General features: G+C 27.6%; 1 pseudogene across 1 annotated transcript; it reads left to right on the top strand.

The window, feature by feature from the left end:
* Positions 1-407: 407 nt before the first annotated feature.
* Positions 408-496, top strand: BDBG_17864 (annotated as a pseudogene). Its single transcript has one exon. The product of its transcript is annotated as a tRNA-OTHER (tRNA).
* Positions 497-19,284: the final 18,788 nt, after the last annotated feature.

Raw genomic sequence — 19,284 nt, 5'->3', positions numbered from 1 at the left:
ACTCTGCTTAAGTGCTCTAATTGCAAAGAAAAACATGTATCTAGCTCAAAAGAATGTATATTTGCTTCTAGAACTCAAAAGAACTGAAGAAAAGATGAAGCTCAAAGTCAATCTAGAACTGAAGAGAAGAGTTAAGCCAGTAGACTTATAACTGCAAGCTCAAAAAGAAGAAACTCTCAACTATCTAAATCTTCAAACTCTAATTCTCCAGCTAAATGTAAACAGAATTTGAATTCTCAAACTTCTGTTAAGATTAGAGAATTGAGAAATGACTCTGATAATAAACTAGATATAATGTAAGCAGTTAAGATTTCTACTTTTAAGAATAGTTATAATCTACTATCTGATGATAGTGATTAGATTCTACTCTTTTCTCTTTTAGTATGAATATACAACAAAAACAACAAGCCCCGGTGGCCGAATGGTTAATGCGGCCACCCGGTAGCGCCTTGGCGTGGGAAACCAGGGCGTGTGGGTTCGAAACCCGCAGGGGATACATTAAATCCGGAACCCAAGCACCTCAGGTTCCTAATAAATACAGAGGTGTACAAATCGCTTCAATAAAATTGCTCTATGTTCCTGGGCTGGGAAGTTATTATCATATGTATTTAATTGTCACTTCTTTGTATTTCCTATGTTCTTGTTATCTTGGCATGGTCTCAACACCTGTATTTCCTCCTGTATAACCAACACTTGGCCTGTATTTAACATCACGCAAGGACTCATCATAAGCTCCGCTTGCATATGAGTATAATGGAAGAATAATAATAATAATAATAATAACAAAAACAACAAAAAAAGTTTAAAAACTCTTCAAAAATCACATTTATTCAAAATAATGTGAATAGAAACTTAAATTGCATTTATTCTTGTCTTCAAATTGCATTTGAATAAAAAGTTGATTTTATACTGCTTCAGAAGCCGAATTTTGATGCTGAGTAAAAATATGTCATTTCTCATTCAAGCTACTACTGCTTTTTACCTCAAAAGTCTGAGATAAAGTCAAGAGTAGTGATCTATGAAAGAAAGAGATTAAGATATCAATTTAATCTAAGATTTGATATCATGTCTGACTCTGATATTCTGGTGGGTGATATTATAGATAAAGAAAATGAGTTTGATACTATACAGCTCATAAATATCTATAATGAAAAGTCATTGAAGGAAAATAACAATATCTGAACAATTGATAGAGGATTTCTGAACATAACTTCATCAAGAAACTCTATAATTGCAGGAGATTTCAATGCATATCATCTCTGATGAAATTCAGAATGCAAGAGAGCAGTGAGAGCTGATAATCTAGTTGAATGAACCTTTGAGCATTCAATAGATTTGGTTAATAAGTCTGATCAACAAACATTCTTTAGAAAAGGCATGAAACAGAAATCTATTATAGATCTAATCTTCATGTCATAAAATCTAATAAAAAGATGACTTGTAAACTGGTTTATTGATTCAAATGAGACATCAGGATCAGATCATGAGATTATTCAATTTGAGATTGAACTGAGTGAAAAACAAATGAGTGAAAATCCTCTTCTCTCTAATCAGTTTAACTTTGAAAAAGCTGATTGAAAAGCAGTTGAAGAAAGCATAAAACTATTAAAATCTGAAAGACAGAATGAGCTATATTGAAATTCTGGTCAAGATATCTCAAATGAAATGCTTGAGAATAGAGTGAAGCTTATTACATCTATTATTCTAACAAGTGTTAGAGATAATATTTCAAAGAGAAAATCTTCTGAGTATTTAAAACCTTAGTGAAATGAGAATATCTCATCTAAAAGAAAAGAATTAGCTACTGCTAGAAGAGATTGAAAGAATGATGTAATATCTGATGAAGAGTTCAAAGCTGTCAGAAATGAATATTTTTCAGATATTAAAAAAGCTAAAACAGACTGCTGGAATAAATTTCTTGAAGAAGCATAAGAAAAGAAAGTTTTTAAAGCTTTTAACTATACTAAAACAAGAAGTGTAGCAAAACTTCCAATCTTAGAATATGAGTTTCAGAATGAATCATATACAGCAAACTCTTTTGAGAAAAAATGTCAAGCTTTTATAAGAACTCTCTTTCAATACTCATCAGATTCAGATTCAGAGGAAGAGAATATATCACTTCTTAACTATATTGATGAAAATGACTGGGAATGGCCTGATCTTACTCAAGATGAATTAGAGTCAGCTATTTTCTCAAGTTCAGTTAAGACTGCTGCAGGGCCTGATTCAATTAATCACTTGATTATTCAAAATACATACTCCTACTTAAAGAATGAATATTTTGAGCTCTTTTTCAATCTCTTGAAAAATGAATATCATTCTGAATGCTGGAGAGAAGCCACTGGAGTGATTCTTACAAAGTTTAATAGAAAAACTTCAATTCCTAAGTTATATAGAGTAATATCTCTATTGAACTGTCTAGAAAAGGTTTTAGAAAAGATAATAGCTACTTGACTATCTTTTATAAGCTCTGTCAGTAATTCTCTTTTATTCAGTGAACAAATAAGGAATAGAAAACAGTGTTCTGCAATTGACACTGTTCTCTCAGTTATTCATGATATTCAAATAGCAAAGCATGAAGATCTGGTCTCAACTGCAGTTTTTATTAATATAAAAGAAGCATTTGATCATGTTTCAAAGTCAAAGCTAATTCAGACATTGAAAATGTTAAAACTGTCACTTTCTCTAATAAAATGAGTTAACTGTTTTATATCTAAAAGAATTATATAACTTTTCTTTGATGAAATGAAATAAGACAAGACTGAGATAAAAATAGAAGTATCACAAGAATCTTCAATCTCACTCATTTTATTTGCAATATACACTGCATATCTATTCAAGAATAGAAATATAAGAATAGTAAGATCTCCAAGTTATATAAATGATAATGGTCTAGTCTACAGCTCAAAAACTATCAAAGAGAATTTGAAAGTGATTGAAGAAGCTGTAAAGAAAATCTTTGTTAGAGCAGATATCAATCAAATTCAATTTAATATGAATAAAACTGAGTTAATTCATTTCTTTCCTAGATTCAATGAGAAAGAACTGTCTCTATCTCTTTTAAATAGAGAGATTAAACCCAGTGTAAATATCAAATGATTAGGAGTATGATTAAACTCCAAGTTGAACTTTAAATATCACATTCAACAAAGAACTGTCAAGGCAGAAAGGCTATTGAATAACATAATCAGACTATCAAATACAGAGAGAGGTCTATTCTTCCAGGCTATGAGACAGTTATATATAGCCTGTATTACATCAGTAGCTGATTATAGAGTTTAAGTGTGATGAAATAATCAAGGGAATTTCACTGAACTCTTTCAAAGTCTGCAAAACAGAGCCTTGAGAAGAATTCTGAAAGCATTCAAATCATCTCCTATTAAAGCAATGGAAATTGAAGCTTCAATTCCTCCTCCTGCTATTAGATTTGAAAAGGCCTGTATGAACTATGCTCTGAGAGTTATAAAGATGAGCTCAAATCATATAATCAGAGAAAGAGTCTTGTCTTCATTTTCATCAATTAACTCTGGAAATGAACTGAATTGAAATAGATTTCTTGATTGAAATGAAAATGATTCTTCAAAGAAACTGCCTTCTCAACTTTACAGACTATACTCTCTGATTAAAAATCAATTTTCTTCTTTAAATATTGAAAAAGTGGATCATGAGAAGTTATCTCCCTGGAGAGAAAAGCTTGAATCTCTTATAGACTTACAAATAAGTGAACTATCAAAAGAGAAAGAATATGAACAGCATTTGAAGAGAATTTCTACAATCAATATAAAAGACTCTATTCTGATTTATTCAGATAACTCAAAGAATGAGAATCTGAATAGATTAGGTACAGGCATTGCTTATACTGAAGATAATATCAATTTTATCTCAGATTTCTGAAATCTAGGCTGTGAATCTGAAGTCTTTGATGCTGAACTATTTGCAATAGTGAAAGCTTTCAAACTCATAGAAATAAAATCTCATAAAAGAGGAAATAGTTTGAAAGAGACATGAATATTCTCTGATAGTCAAGCTGCTTTAAAAAGACTTAGAAATAGTCAGATTCATAATGATCAAATGAATCTTGAACTGATCTTAAACTCTGTTTTGAAAATTCAAAAGAGAAGAACATCAAAGCTGATAATTCATTTACACTGGGTTCCTGCTCATATGAATATTCATGATAATGAATTGACTGATTCAGCTGCAAAAAAGGGTGCAGAATTAAGCAGATCTATTCAAAAAGTTGTGTCCTGGTCTTTTATAAAGAGAAAAATAAAAGAATCTTGTTTAGACAAGTGAAATGAAAGCTGGCAGAAACAAAAGAAGAGTATACATTATTCAAGATTTGAAACAAAACCCAAGTGGAAATCTTGTTCAATTAAATGTAAAAAGAAAATATTCTCATCTATAATACAGCTGAAACTAGGACATGGCTATTTCAAATCTTATATACAAAGATTTGATGATAGATTTGACTCAATAGAATGCTCATTCTGCAATGCAAATGAGAATTCTGAGTATATTGTAATACACTGTGCATTATACAATAGTCTCAGAGTCAGATTGAAAGAGAAGTATGATCTAAATCAATTAAATATGAGATTCTTATTCTCAACTGAGACAGGAATTAAATATTTAATAGACTTTCTATCAGAAACTCAAGCAGCTACAAGAAAATGACTAAATTCAGAATTATCTGAATATGAAGAGGAGGAAATCAATCAGATATAGTCTGTTAAAATAGCTATATACTATCTTTTAATAATTTGTTTTGTTACAGTCTTTCTTTACTTTATCTTTTCCTTTCAATTTCTTTCTGTCTATCTATTTAATGTGTCTATCTTTAAGACTGTGTTCTCTTTTCCTTTGTCATGATATTGTCAAATGATTTCAAAGTATCAGAAGATGTTAAAACACTGCAATTTGTAAACAGTTTTTGTATTCTGGGCTGGAATTTTCTGATTTTGCATATCTGAAATTGATGAATGTATAATAGTTAACTTTACAGATATAGGAAAAACCCTGAGAACTAAAAGTTCTCAGGTAGATGTCATAGTCTCTGACTGCATACATCTATAATTGAAGAATAATAATAATAATAACACTACTATATACTCTCTATCAAGACTTTCTCTCTTCAGAGTCTTGATATTATAGAGTATTTAAGTCTATTTCTATATAATAATATAAATATTATCAGCAGAATGTAGAGAAACTGATTATTTATATCTTAAAATAGAAGACTTTGTTAATAATAATATTAATATAGAGTTAATTCTCAAATTCAATAGAAATCTAGTATTGCTGTTCTTAATTTCTTACAGAATCTATTGAATATTGAGATATTAAAACTAGATTTAATATATCTCACTATACAGAGATTAAAGACTCAGTCAGATCTTGAAGTATACTGATTTTATAGTTATTATTGTCTGCTGATTATGTATTAAATACTGTTAATGAAGTATCTTTTTATATCTTTTTATCAGAGATAGATTAGGTTGAATGAGATAATACACAAGTGAGACTTGATATTAATGTATTGATATATCAAAGACAGATATGAAGATTGCACTTTAAATATATCTGTTAATTATATACTTAATACTATTACTAAGATATCTTTTTATATCTTTCTACTGAAGATAGATTAGATTGTGAAGAGTGATATATAAGTGAGACTTAACATTAATATTTTGAAACATTAAAGATAGATAGAGTTTTTATAAAGATTACTTCTCAGATATCTTTACAATCACAGATTGAAAATCTTCAAAATAAGAAGATTGATGTATATAACTAGATCTCTTCATCTTACAATTTGTATAGCAATTTAACTCAGAGTTGTGATGTGATAGAGGTGAACAGAGAATCATTTCACACAGAAGTTTCAAACAATATCTGATTCATATTTAACTGAATAACTTCATTATCACACAGAGTATGAAGTCAGTGATAAGGTCAAAATGCTTGTATAATTAAGAGCTTTTCAATGAATCTATCAGCGAGTTCTTATTCAAAAAATTGAGTGAGTTTGTAATAAAGTAATTAAAATTAATTAATGATTTCAGTAACTAAGTTTATAATAGAGTTGAAATTTATTTTCTACTTTTATAGTTATTATTTATAGATAATTTTCATTGCATTTACTTCAAAGAACTCTGTCTCTTATAAATAAGTAAAATATACTATTATTTCAGTAATCTTATCAGTGAGACTATCTTAAGTATAGAGTATTTTATTAAAAGAAGATTTTCTCTCTCTCTTATATTACAGTTTATATTTATTTTGATTCAAATCTTCTAAGCTATCTAAGACAGTAATTACAGCTTAAGTAACTCTTATTCAAAGATATTATATATATGTATTAATTACATTAAATATTTTTACTTCTAGTAATTAATATAGATTTAAGTAAGATAATATTACCTTAATACTAAAGCTGCTTAGAGAGATATATTCACTGTCTACATTCTTATTTATAAAAACACAGATTAAATGTTAAATAATAGATCAATGAGAATAATTTGAGTAAAGTACTTATTATAAAAGTTTGCAAAGTTAGTAGTTGAATAAAAGATTAACAGAACTGAATAATTAACAGAGTGAAGTTATTATAAAATCACTGAATGAGATGATTCAAAGCTGAATAATAGCTTGTGTATACAATGATAGTATGTAGTGAAAGATTATAGCAAGTTAGATCAGATTCTTATGTGTAAAAGAGATATAATCTGAAGAAGGTGATATAATAGAGTAGTTGGTTATATTATCAAGAACTAGCTATTGTGCGGCTTTTTATATGTGATAGGCGTTTGTCAAGTGATCAGTGAACACCTCGCTTAGGCAGAAGCGGTCAGCCCGTAGAGGAAATCCGACATATATTGAATAAGATTCTCTAGCAGTTTCAAAGCAGTGAAGATTTTATTGAATTTAATATACAGTGATCAGATGGCAATTCATACTCTGTACAATCTCAGCAGACTTATAATCATTCTTAAGATGTATAATCTTGATGATGAAATCACTAATTTGAGATGACATATTGATGATAAAGGTAAGAAAGATGTGTATTTGAATGATAATTGATTGAAAAAGACACATATTTAATGATAATTGAATGATTCTAGAGAAAGGTGAATATTTTGACTTTTTTATAGTGTTTTACTACTAATTTTCAGAGAGGCTGGGAAAATTCTGTTTTCGCAAGCAATACATCTGCCACAATAATGAAATAATAATAATTATAATAATAATAATAATAATAACAGAGTATATGTAGAATAGTTGAAGATTGTATTAATAGATCTATCTATAAGAACATAATATAGAAATGAATCACATGATATAATGAGATTACTAACTGCAATGACTGTAACAGTCAACACCTTCTCTTGAGTAGACTGACCGTGTGACCATGTCTGAGACCAGGACCAGATTTTTTGATAGTCTCATTACCAATTTGACTGATCTCATTACATGGTTTTAACATTAGATAGTAGTTCTATACTGTCTCAGTGAGACTTACTGTCTACTCTTGTCACATTTTTCAAATGAGACCATGATTTTCACTTCTTAATTTAAATTATTTTTATTGCTTTAAATGACTTTAAATCTCATTTGAGTGTTATCAAAAAGTGTTACTTTTTAAAAAATTAAAAATAGTCTAAAAAAAACCTTAAAATGTCTAAAAATAGTAACTTTAAGTCAAGAATGGGACTAAATAGAACCAAATGAGATCACTTTCTCATTTTTTTCATGTCATGATTTCATTTTAAGATCTGATATATAGTCACTTTACATGTTTTTTTGATAGCCAGTCCCAGCGGGATTCACGCCAAGAAATGTATGAGACCAGACCAAATGAGACCAAACATGAAATTCATGGTCCCGGCGGCCAGTCTACTCTTGAGATAATAAGAATTATATACAAAAACACTCAATTCACTAAGATAGTCTGTCAAAATCAAATACAAATGTAAAATCAAGCATTTTTAACTTTTACATCTGTAAGATCTAGCAAAATCATGAATCATGCAAATATCACAGTATTTAGAGATTTAGTGAGTTCATTTACTGTTATCTGAGTGATGAGAATATATTTCAAATTAATAATTCTCTGATTCAACTGTCAATGTGAAAAATGAAAACATGTGTCAATGTGCTTACTTTAGAGTGTAATGACTGTTATCTTTATAAGATCTATGATATTCTTATTATTGATAAGAATCTGTATTAAAGATGTGATAATGAAGTTAAGCTTAATCATGAGATTCTGAATTCATGTTACTTCACAGACTGTCTTACTAAGAGTTATATATTCAGTCTCATTGAAACTTAAAGATATACAAGATTGCTTTGCTAATTATCACAAAATCAGACTGTCTGTAAGCTTAAAAATATAGCTGAATATTGATTTTCTATTATTATTTAAGAGGCCTGCTCAATCAGAATCTGAGTAGCTGAAGAGTAAGTAGAAATCATGGAAGAAATTGAGAGAAATAGACTTCTTATACAGACTGCATCTGTAGAAAATGCTCAAATTCATTATATCTTTCAAATAATATATAATGTGTAACAGATTCTTTCAACATTGAGATGTTGAATCAAGATTTCATTGAGTGAGTAGTGAGACAGTGTAAGTGATATTAGAATGTATTTTAACTGTAAGATACTGCAAGCAGCTCACACTATATTAATATCACTGAATTATGAAATCAGTCTCTTTCTCAGATATTGAAGAATTATTAATGTGAAATTCATTCTTTATCAGTATTTTAATAACAGCTGCATCATTAAGATAAAAATCTTTAATAAGATATTTAATATATTAATAATATATTAAATTAATTCCTTTATCAGAACAATTGACTTTCATACTTAAATACTTAGTTAGTTAATATAGGTTCTTCACTTTCAATTTCTCACTGAGTAAGTGAGTATACTCACTAGTGAATCAACATTCTCAGAGACTTCAGATATGATGTTAAGATTATTAACATAGATTATTATATAAAGATGATATCTGAATATATAATATCAGAGTACTGAATCATAGATACTGACTGCAAATTCAAGATTACTCAGCAGAGCTGTTAAGTAATTATATCAGATCTTTGCTGCAGAGTTCAGACTGTATAGACTACTCTCAATCACACAGATAAGTATTTTCAGTGAACCTGTCTCAAATTCAGTGAATTATCTTATATAAACCTTCTTAGTAAGATACTCACATAAATATGTTATTACTATATTCACTTAACAGAGTGTTCAACTGTGTAGTACTGCTATTATAAAAAGACTATAATTAGCAGTATCAGTGATAATAGAAGTATAGATCTCTTCTCTAGAATTCTTCTTAAGTCAGTTATTATAAATCACTTAACATGGATCCCTGCACAGTGAGATATATTAAATCTAGTTTTAATACATCAATATTCAATAGATTCTGCAAGGGATTGAGAACAGCAACACTAGGTTTCTATTGAATTTGAGAATTAACTCTATATTGATATAATCATTGACAAAGTCTTCTATTTTGAGATATAAATAACCAGTTTCTCTACATCCCGCTGGCAATATTTACATTATCATATAGAAACAGACTTATATTCTCTATAATATCAAGACTCTGAAGAGGGAAAGTCTTGATAGAGAGTATACAGTAGTGCATATCTTAGCAGTTTCTATCTCATTGTTCTGTAGCAGTTAATGCAAAAAAAAAAAGATCTTAGAAATAGTTTTTTACTTCTCTTGAAAAAGTAAGGTGTTTTTCTCTGAGTTGTATACAATATTCTTACAAAGAATTAAAAACAGAGTTGTTTTCTGTTATAATTTCATATTCTTTTAAGTAAGAATTACTTTTTCAGTGGCTGAAGAGCTTTTATTAATACTTAATTGTTTTTTACACTCTTTATTAACTGATTCGAGTTGCACACTTGTTGTGTGAGAAGAATTGAATGATTTAGAATAAAATTGAATAGTTTTAATCAATTTCTCTGCAAAAAATTGATTTATTTTTTGTCAGTTTTTCTCTCAAAAACTGTTATATTATCTAATTTATTATCAATTGATATCATACTTTTCCTCACTGTATCTCAAGAAAGAGATTGTAAAGATTTTATTAATTTATCTTAAAAATCAATTTTAGTTTATTAGATTCTCTTCAAAAATCTAACCTAGTTACTGAACTAGTGTGAAAAAAATCAGGTGTTTTATACACAAAAGTCTTTTATTCTTCTTTTGAAACAGTCTGACCAACTTTTCAATTGAAAACAGACTTAGAAATCTCTTAATTGAAACAGTCTGATCAACTTTTCAATTCAACAGAGTTCAATAAATATCTTAATTAAAGCAGTCTGATCAACTTTTCATTGAGTAAGAATAATGAGTTTAAAAGTACACTCAGTTGATGTGGAAAAAGATGCCTTCTCAACTGCTATTCCTGAGATTGAAATTCTGAAGGAAAGAAAGAAAGAAGAAATAGAGAAATAACAAGTTCTTGAAATACAGAAACTTGAAAAAGCAAGTAAAATTCTTGAAAAGTAGTGTCTGAGTGAGATGAATGAAGAAGTTCTGTTAATTCTTCATGCTCAGGCTAGACAACTACAGAAAGTGATCAAGTTCAAACTTGAAATCTCAAATACAGTTCTAAAAACTTTGAAAATTTCTAATACAATTACTGACTCTTCAGTTTACTTCTCTTTCTTTTCTGCTTCTTCTTCTTCTTCTTCTTTAAATCAGAAGAAATCATATGCTCAAGCAGCTGAATCTGCTGTCTCTAAACCTGCTATCTCAAAACCTGCTCAAAATCCTGAGAAAACTGAGAAGAATAATGCACATACTTCTATTCATAGAAAAGTAAAGAAAAAATTGCAAAAGAAGAAAAACTTTCAAATCTTCAGAAATAAAAGACTTATTTTCAAAGTCTCAAATCAGAACATCTTACAAAGAAACAAGCTAAACTCAAATCTCATTTTCAGAATCAGAAATGAAATTAATCAGCAGTTCTTTTCTCAGTTGATAACTGATATTGAAGTTCAAAAATCAGTTATAGCTTCAATTGAGTCATCATTCTTTGAAAACTCCATCATTCTGACTATAATGCCTGAATTCAGTGCAGAATTCCTTATTCAGAATAAGAATCTCTGAAAATCAGCAGTAGAATCTTTGTTAAACACAATAATTCTATCTGAGAGAGATGAAAAGTAAGACAAATTCATTCTTCATGATATTCCAGTTGAAATTTTTGACTGTGAAGAATAAATGCTACTTCTTAAAAATGAATTAGAAGAACATAACTCTATTCAACTGAGAAAAGAGTCTGTATGACTAAATTCAATTGAGTTTAGACAAAGTAGAAGAAATGTCTCTATTCTAGTATATACAAAGACACTTAAACAGTCAAAGATCTCTGAAGTAAGAGTAGCAGATTTGAAAATGAGAGTTCATGAATACAAAGACTCAAGAATGAACCTCAAAGCTCAAACACAGTGTTCAAACTGTCAAAGATATAGATACTTTGCAATCTTATGTTTTAGAGACTCAAAATGTGCATTCTGTACCAGAGATCACAAAACTAGTGAGCATAAATATGAAACATGCTCAAAAAGAGATGAAATATGTCAATATACTCTGCTTAAGTGCTCTAATTGCAAAGAAAAACATGCATCTAGCTCAAAAGAGTGTATGTTTGCTTCAAGAACTCAAAAGAACTGAAGAAAAGATGAAGCTCAAAGTCAATCTAAAACTGAAGAGAAGAGTCAAGTCAGTAAATCTACAACTGCAAGCTCAAAAAGAAGAAACTCTCAACTATTTAAATCTTCAAACTTCAATTTTCCAGCTAAATGTAAACAGAATTTGAATCCTCAAACTCCTGTTAATATTAGAGAATTGAGAAATGACTCTGATAATAAACTAGATATAATGAAAGCAGTTGAGATTCCTACTTTTCAAAATAGTTATAATCTACTATCTGATGATAGTAATTAGATTCTGCTCAATCTCTACTCTCTTTTAGTATGAATATATAATAAAAATAATAAAAAAAGTTTAAAAACTCTTCAAAAATCACATTTATTTATAATAATATGAATAGAAACTCAAATTGTATTTATTCTTGTCTTTAAATTGAATTTGAATAAAAAGTTAATTTTCTACTACTTCAGGAACTGAATTTTGATGCTGAGTAAAAATACATTATTTCTCATTCAAGTGACTACTGCTTTCTATCTCAAAAGTCTGAGATAAAGTCAAGAGTAGTGATCTATGAAAGAAAGAGATCAAGATATTAATTTAATCTAAGATTTGATATCATGTCTGACCCTGATATTCCAGTGAGTGATATTATAGATAAAGAGAATGAGTTTGATATCATACAGCTCATAAATATCTATAATGAAAAGTCATTGAAGAAAAATAACAATATCTGAACAATTGATAGAGAATTTCTGATCATAACTTCATTAAGAAACTCTATAATTATAGGAGATTTCAATGCACATCATCTCTGATGAAATTCAGAATGCAAGAGAGTAGTAAGAGCTGATAATCTGATTAAATGAATCTTTGAGCATTTAATAGATTTAGTTAATAAGTCTGATCAACAAACATTCTTTAGAAAAGACATGAAACAGAAATCTATTATAGATCTAATCTTCATATCACAAAATTTAATGAAAAAAAGACTTGTAAACTAGTTTATTAATTCAAATGAGACATCAGAATCAGATCATGAGATTATTCAATTCAATATTGAACTGAGTGAAAAATAAATGAGTGCAAACCCTCTTCTCTCTAATCAGTTTAACTTTGAAAAAGCTGATTGAAAAGCAGTTGAAGAAAGCATAAAACTGTTAAAATCTGAAAGACAGAGTGAGCTATATTGAAATTCTGATCAAGATATGTCAAATGAAATGCTTAAGAATAGAGTGAAGCTTATTACATCTATTATTCTAACAAGTGTTAGAGATAATATTTCAAAGAGAAAATCTTCTGAGTATTCAAAACCTTAATGAAATGAGAATATCTCATCTAAAAGAAAAGAATTAGCTGCTGCTAGAAGAGATTGAAAGAATGATATAATATCTGATAAAGAGTTCAAAGCTGTCAGAAATAAATATTTTTCAGATATTAAAAGAGTTAAAACAGACTGCTGAAATAAATTTCTTAAAGAAGTATCAGAAAAGGAAGTTTTTAAAGCTTTTAACTATACTAAAACAAGAAGTGTAGCAAAACTTTCAGTCTTAGAATATGAGTTTCAGAATGAATTATATACAGCAAACTCTTTTGAGAAAAAATGTCACACTTTCATGAGAATTCTCTTTCAAATCTCATCAGATTCAGATTCAGAGAAAGAGAATATATCACTTCTCAACTACATTGATGAAAATGACTGGGAATGGCCTGATCTTACATAAGATGAATTAGAGTCAGCTATCTTCTCAAGTTCTGTTAAAACTGCTGCAGGGCCTGATTCAATTAATCACTTGATTATTCAAAATACATATTCCTACTTAAAGAATGAGTATTTTGAGCTCTTTTTCAATCTCTTGAAAAATGAATATCATTCTGAATGCTGGAGAGAAGTCACTGAAGTAATTCTTGTAAAACCTAATAGAAAAACTTCAATTCCTAAGTCATATAGAGTAATATCTCTATTAAACTGTCTAGAAAAGGTTTTGAAAAAGATAATAGCTACTCAACTATCTTTTATAAGCTCTATTAATAACTCTCTTTTATTCAGTGAACAAATGAGAGATAGAAAACAATGTTCTACAATTGACACTGATCTCTCAGTTGTTCATGATATTTAAATAGCAAAGTATGAAGATCTGGTCTCAACTGCAGTTTTTATTGATATAAAAGAAGCATTTGATCATGTTTCAAAGTTAAAGTTAATTCAGACTTTGAAGATGTTAAAACTATCACTTTCTCTAATAAAATGAGTTAACTGTTTTATGTCTAAAAGAATCATACAACTTTTCTTTGATGAAATGAAATAAGATAAGACTGAGATAAAAATAGAAGTACTGTAGAAATTGTCAATCTCACTCATTTTATTTATAATATACACTGTATATCTATTCAAAGATAGAAATATGAAAATAGTGTAATCTCTGAGTTATGTAGATGATGTTGATCTAGTCTACAGCTCAAAAAGTATCAAAGAGAATTTGAAAGTGATTGAAAAAGCTGTAAAGAAAATCTTTGTCAGAGCAGATATCAATCAAATTTAATTTAATATGAATAAAACTGAGTTAATTCATTTCTTTTCTAGATTCAATGAGAAAGAACTATTTCTAACTCTTTTAAATAGAGCAATTAAACCCAGTTTAAATGTCAAATGATTAGAAGTATAGTTAAACTTCAAGTTGAATTTTAAATATCATATTCAACAAAGAACTGTCAAGACAGAAAGACTATTGAACAACATTATCAGACTATTAAATACAGAGAGAGGTCTATTCTTCCAGGCTATGAGACAGTTATATATAGCCTGTATTACCTCAGTAGCTGATTATGAAGTTTAAGTTTAGTGAAATAATCAAGAAAATTTCACTGAACTCTTTCAAAGTCTGTAAAACAGAGCTTTAAGAAGAATTCTGAGAGTATTCAAATCATCTTCTATTAAAGCAATGAAAATTGAAGCTTCAATTTTTCCTTCTGCTATTAGATTTGAAAAGGCCTGTATGAACTATGCTCTGAGAGTTATAAAGATGAGCTTAAATCATATAATCAGAGAAAGAGTCTCTTCTTCATTTCTATCAATTAACTCTGGAAATGAACTGAATTGAAATAGATTTCTTGATTGAAATGAAAATAATTCTTTAAAGAAAATGTCTTCTCAACTGTACAGACTATGCTCACTGATTAAAAATCAATTTTCTTCTTTAAATATTGAAAAAGTTGATCATGAGAAGTTATCTCTCTGAAGAGAAAATCTTGAATCTCTTATAGACTTACAAATAAGTGAACTATTTAAAGAGAAAGAATATGAACAGCATTTAAAGAAAATTTCTACAATTAATATAAAAGACTCTATTCTGATTTATTCAGATGACTCAAAAAATGAGAATTTGCATAGATTAGATGCAGGCATTGCTTATACTGAAGACAATATTAATTTTATCTCAGATTTCTGACATTTAGGCTGTGAATCTGAAGTCTTTGATGCTTAACTATTTATAATAGTGAAAGCTTTCATACTTATTGAAATAAAATCTTATAAAAGAGAAAATAGTTTGAAAGAGATATGAATATTCTCTAATAGTCAAGCTGCTTTAAAAAGACTTAGAAATAGTCAGATTTATAATGATCAAATGAATCTTGAACTGATCTTAAACTCTGTTTTAAAAATTCAAAAGAGAAGAATATCAAAGCTGATAATTCATCTACACTGAGTTCCTGCTCATATGAATATTCATGATAATGAATTGACTGATTCAGCTGTAAAAAAAGGTTCAGAACTAAGCAGATCTATTCAAAAAATTATATCCTGATCTTTTATAAAGAGAAAAATAAAAGAATCTTGGTAAGACAAGTGAAATGAAAGCTGATAGAAATAAAAGAAGAGTATACATTATTCAAGATTTGAAACAAAACCCAAGTGAAAATCTTGTTTAATTAAATGTAAAAAGAAAATATTCTCATCTATAATACAGCTGAAACTAGAACATGGCTATTTCAAATCTTATATACAAAGATTTGATGATAGATTTGATTCAATAAAATGCTCATTCTGCAATGCAAATGAGAATTCTGAGCATATTGTAATGCACTGTACATTATACAATAGTCTCAGAGTCAGATTGAAAGAGAAGTATGATCTACATCAATTAAATATGAGATTCTTATTCTCAACTGAGACAGGAATTAAATACTTAATAGACTTTCTATCAGAAACTCAAGCAGCTACAAGAAAATAGCTGAATTCAGAAATATCTGAATATGAAGAGGAGGAAATTAATCAGATATAGTCTGTTAAAATAGCTATATACTATCTTTTGATAATTTGTTTCATTACAGTCTCTCTTTATTTTACTTTACTTTTTTCTTTCTATTCTTTTCTATCTATCTATTTAATGTGTCTATCTTTAAGACTGTGTTCTCTTTTCTTTTGTCATGATATTGTCAAATGATTTCAAAGTATCAGAAGATGTTAAAACACTGCAATTTGTAAACAGTTTTTATATTCTGAGCTGGAATTTTCTGATTTTGCATATCTGAAATTGGTGAATGTATAATAGTTAACTTTATAGATATAGGAAAAACCCTGAGAACTTTTAGTTCTCAGGTAGATGTCATAGCCTCTGACTGCATACATCTATAATTGAAGAATAATAATAATAATAATAATCACTTAACATGATTTTCTAAAAATATCATCAGAATTAGTATTCAGATTCACAGATCTATCTTTCTCAAGAAACACTCAATAGTCTGAAGTAATTAATTCACTCTTTGAGATATCAGATCTAGAGATCAAACTTCATATATTATATCTCTTCAGATCAGTAATTTTATATTATATAAACTTCTTTCAATAATCTTCTACTCTCTCTGACTGAGATGTGACATTCTTGTAGAACTTTGAGAGGTTATCTGTAATAGAGCTCAGAGTATATATAGTCAGCATTTTCACAGGCTGTAATTATGTAGAATTCAGATCATTAATATCAGAAGTATCTTCATTATCAATCAGATAAATGTCAGGTTCTGACTCAGTAATATAATTAATAAGTGTCACAGATATAGCTAATTCTGATTTTTCAGTAATCAGAAACCTTATATCACTACTGACAATAATCTTGTCAGATTCAGAATTTCATAGATAATATATCAATGCATCACTGAATTTAATAATATAATAGAAATTAACATATGAAGAGAGCTTATCTGCAGACTTCTAAGATTCATACATGTGAATAAAAACCTCTGTACTTAATCAGTGAAAATGCCTCACAATCAGTAGAGTGTTTATAAGTACATATTAAAAAATCTCATATGAACTTGAAATCACAGAAGTCTCTGCAGTAGAGAATCAAAATTTCAAGTTATAAAGAACTATAGATATAAAAGTATTATTAATTATTATAATCACTGTCTCTAGAATATCTATTCAGAACTTCTTAGAGAGATTATCTTTTAAAAGAGTAGCTCTAACCTGTCTTATAATAGTATAAATCTCATATTTGAAAACTCTATCTTAATGTGATGAATGAGATGTCATTAATTCTTATTTAATATTATATAAATTCATAACTGTATGTATATATATGAATTAAAAAACATTATTAATATCAGTCTATAGAAAAGTAGGAGCTGTATATCTGAGATTACTTATAAATCTGAGTCATAACTCAAAGTATTGAACAGCCTCATTCTTGAACTTTAAAAAATATACTCAATAATAGCAAGTTATATCACAGATGATAAATATTCAGTATTTAATTTTCTGATAAGACTCTAAGAGATAATCAGAGAGATTTTTCAATGTATATTCATTATTTACAAGATTAATATAAATCTTCTTAATAAGTTAAATAGATTCAGATATTAGTGTTTTTAAATAATCTTATATTATATCTATCTTGACATATTTCTTATAAAAGAACTTGATCTTAGAATCTTTAATTGTAACTTTAGTATAAGAATTCTTGATTATAGTAATTATAGCATCAGTGTGAATATAACTGATATTATAGTATTAATTCAAAAGAGTCTTTGATATCTTTAATATCTCTGTTTTTATATCTATAGAATCAATGTTATCAACAGTAGTAATAACAGTCATAGAAAAATCAACTTTTCAGTTAAAATTATACTTATAAGATATTATAATATACTTGACTTTCTTATTCAGATAATTGAGATTCTTATTAAACTCTCATTCAATAACTCTGTATATTTTGTTATAAGTGATCTGAACTATATGAAAAATAACATTATTCAGAGCTCTGTAAATGAAAAATAAGAGAATAGTAAAAAATAATATAAATTAAAATCTCTGATCTTTAAGCTTTATAAATGGGAGCAGATTAACTATAATATTAGAAATATAGTGAATATTCTGTAAGTTAACATCATTACTCTCAATCTTTAAGATAATAGTTTTAATCTTCTTAATAAACTCAGTTTTCTCAGTTGCAGAATTGACAGAGATGTTATTATTAAAAGATTTAATATTTAAAAAAGAATAAAGCTTATTCATCATATTCAGACTTATATATATATTTAAATATCAAGATTTAGAGAATGATTTTTCAGTGACTGTGAAAGAGAAATAGAACTCAATCTTTATAATTACTGTATTTACTGTTAATTAAAAACTTATTAAGTTATTCTTCTTCTCTTTCTTTTTATTATTATTCTTCTTATTTATCTTCTTTTTCTTTTTATCAGAGTGTAAGATAAAATATCTGTTAATAGTATATTCATATCTTTTACAGTGAGTGTACTTTTATATAGATGTGTTTTTATTCTCATCTTTATTCTTATTCTTTTTTACAGTTATAGAATCAGTCTGAGACTGCTTTTTTCACTTAGTAATAATCTTCTTAAATGTATAATTGATCAGTTACTTTATTAAATTATTAATATTAATATTAATAATAAGTTCTTGATCAGTGAAGAAAAACTCATTCAGATATATCTTAATAAACAGTTTTTAATAATCTTATAGATTATTGAGAAAAAGATTATAATATACATTCTCAGTACTCTGACAGAGCTCTCTATAATAGATAATAAAATAGTGAAAACATCTCTGAAAAGTAAGATAATTATCATTCTTAACTTATAATTTTATTCACTTCTTAAAGATATTAATATATTCTTCAGTCAGTGATATTATATATTTAATATTAATCTTATCTTATACTGTTATAGTATTATCAGCTTTCAAGATTTTAATTATGATTTAAACATTTCTAATAAAACTTAACAGTATATATTTATATAGAGATTTGAAATAGATCTTTCACTTCTCAGAATTAATATAATATATAAAAGAGAATTCTTATTAAGTCTTTAATAAAATATTAATTTTATTAATAACTTCTGTATTAATTAATATACTAATATATCAGACTTTATAATTAAAGTTATCAAATATAGTTACTGATTTAATATTTAATATATATTTAACTTTCTTCTGATATTTCTGTAACTCATTTCTTATAGTATCTCTTTATACAGAGATAGATATAATAAGAAATTATATAATATTAACTGCAGTTATTTAATTCTGTTGTCTTATTTATATAAGATTTATAAGATTATCTACAG

This window comes from Blastomyces gilchristii (assembly GCF_000003855.2).
Source record: "Blastomyces gilchristii SLH14081 genomic scaffold supercont1.29, whole genome shotgun sequence".
In the NCBI taxonomy this organism is placed as follows: Eukaryota; Fungi; Ascomycota; class Eurotiomycetes; order Onygenales; family Ajellomycetaceae; genus Blastomyces; species Blastomyces gilchristii.
Note: the sequence above shows the minus strand (reverse complement) of the source record. Positions and strands in the feature narration are given on the sequence as shown.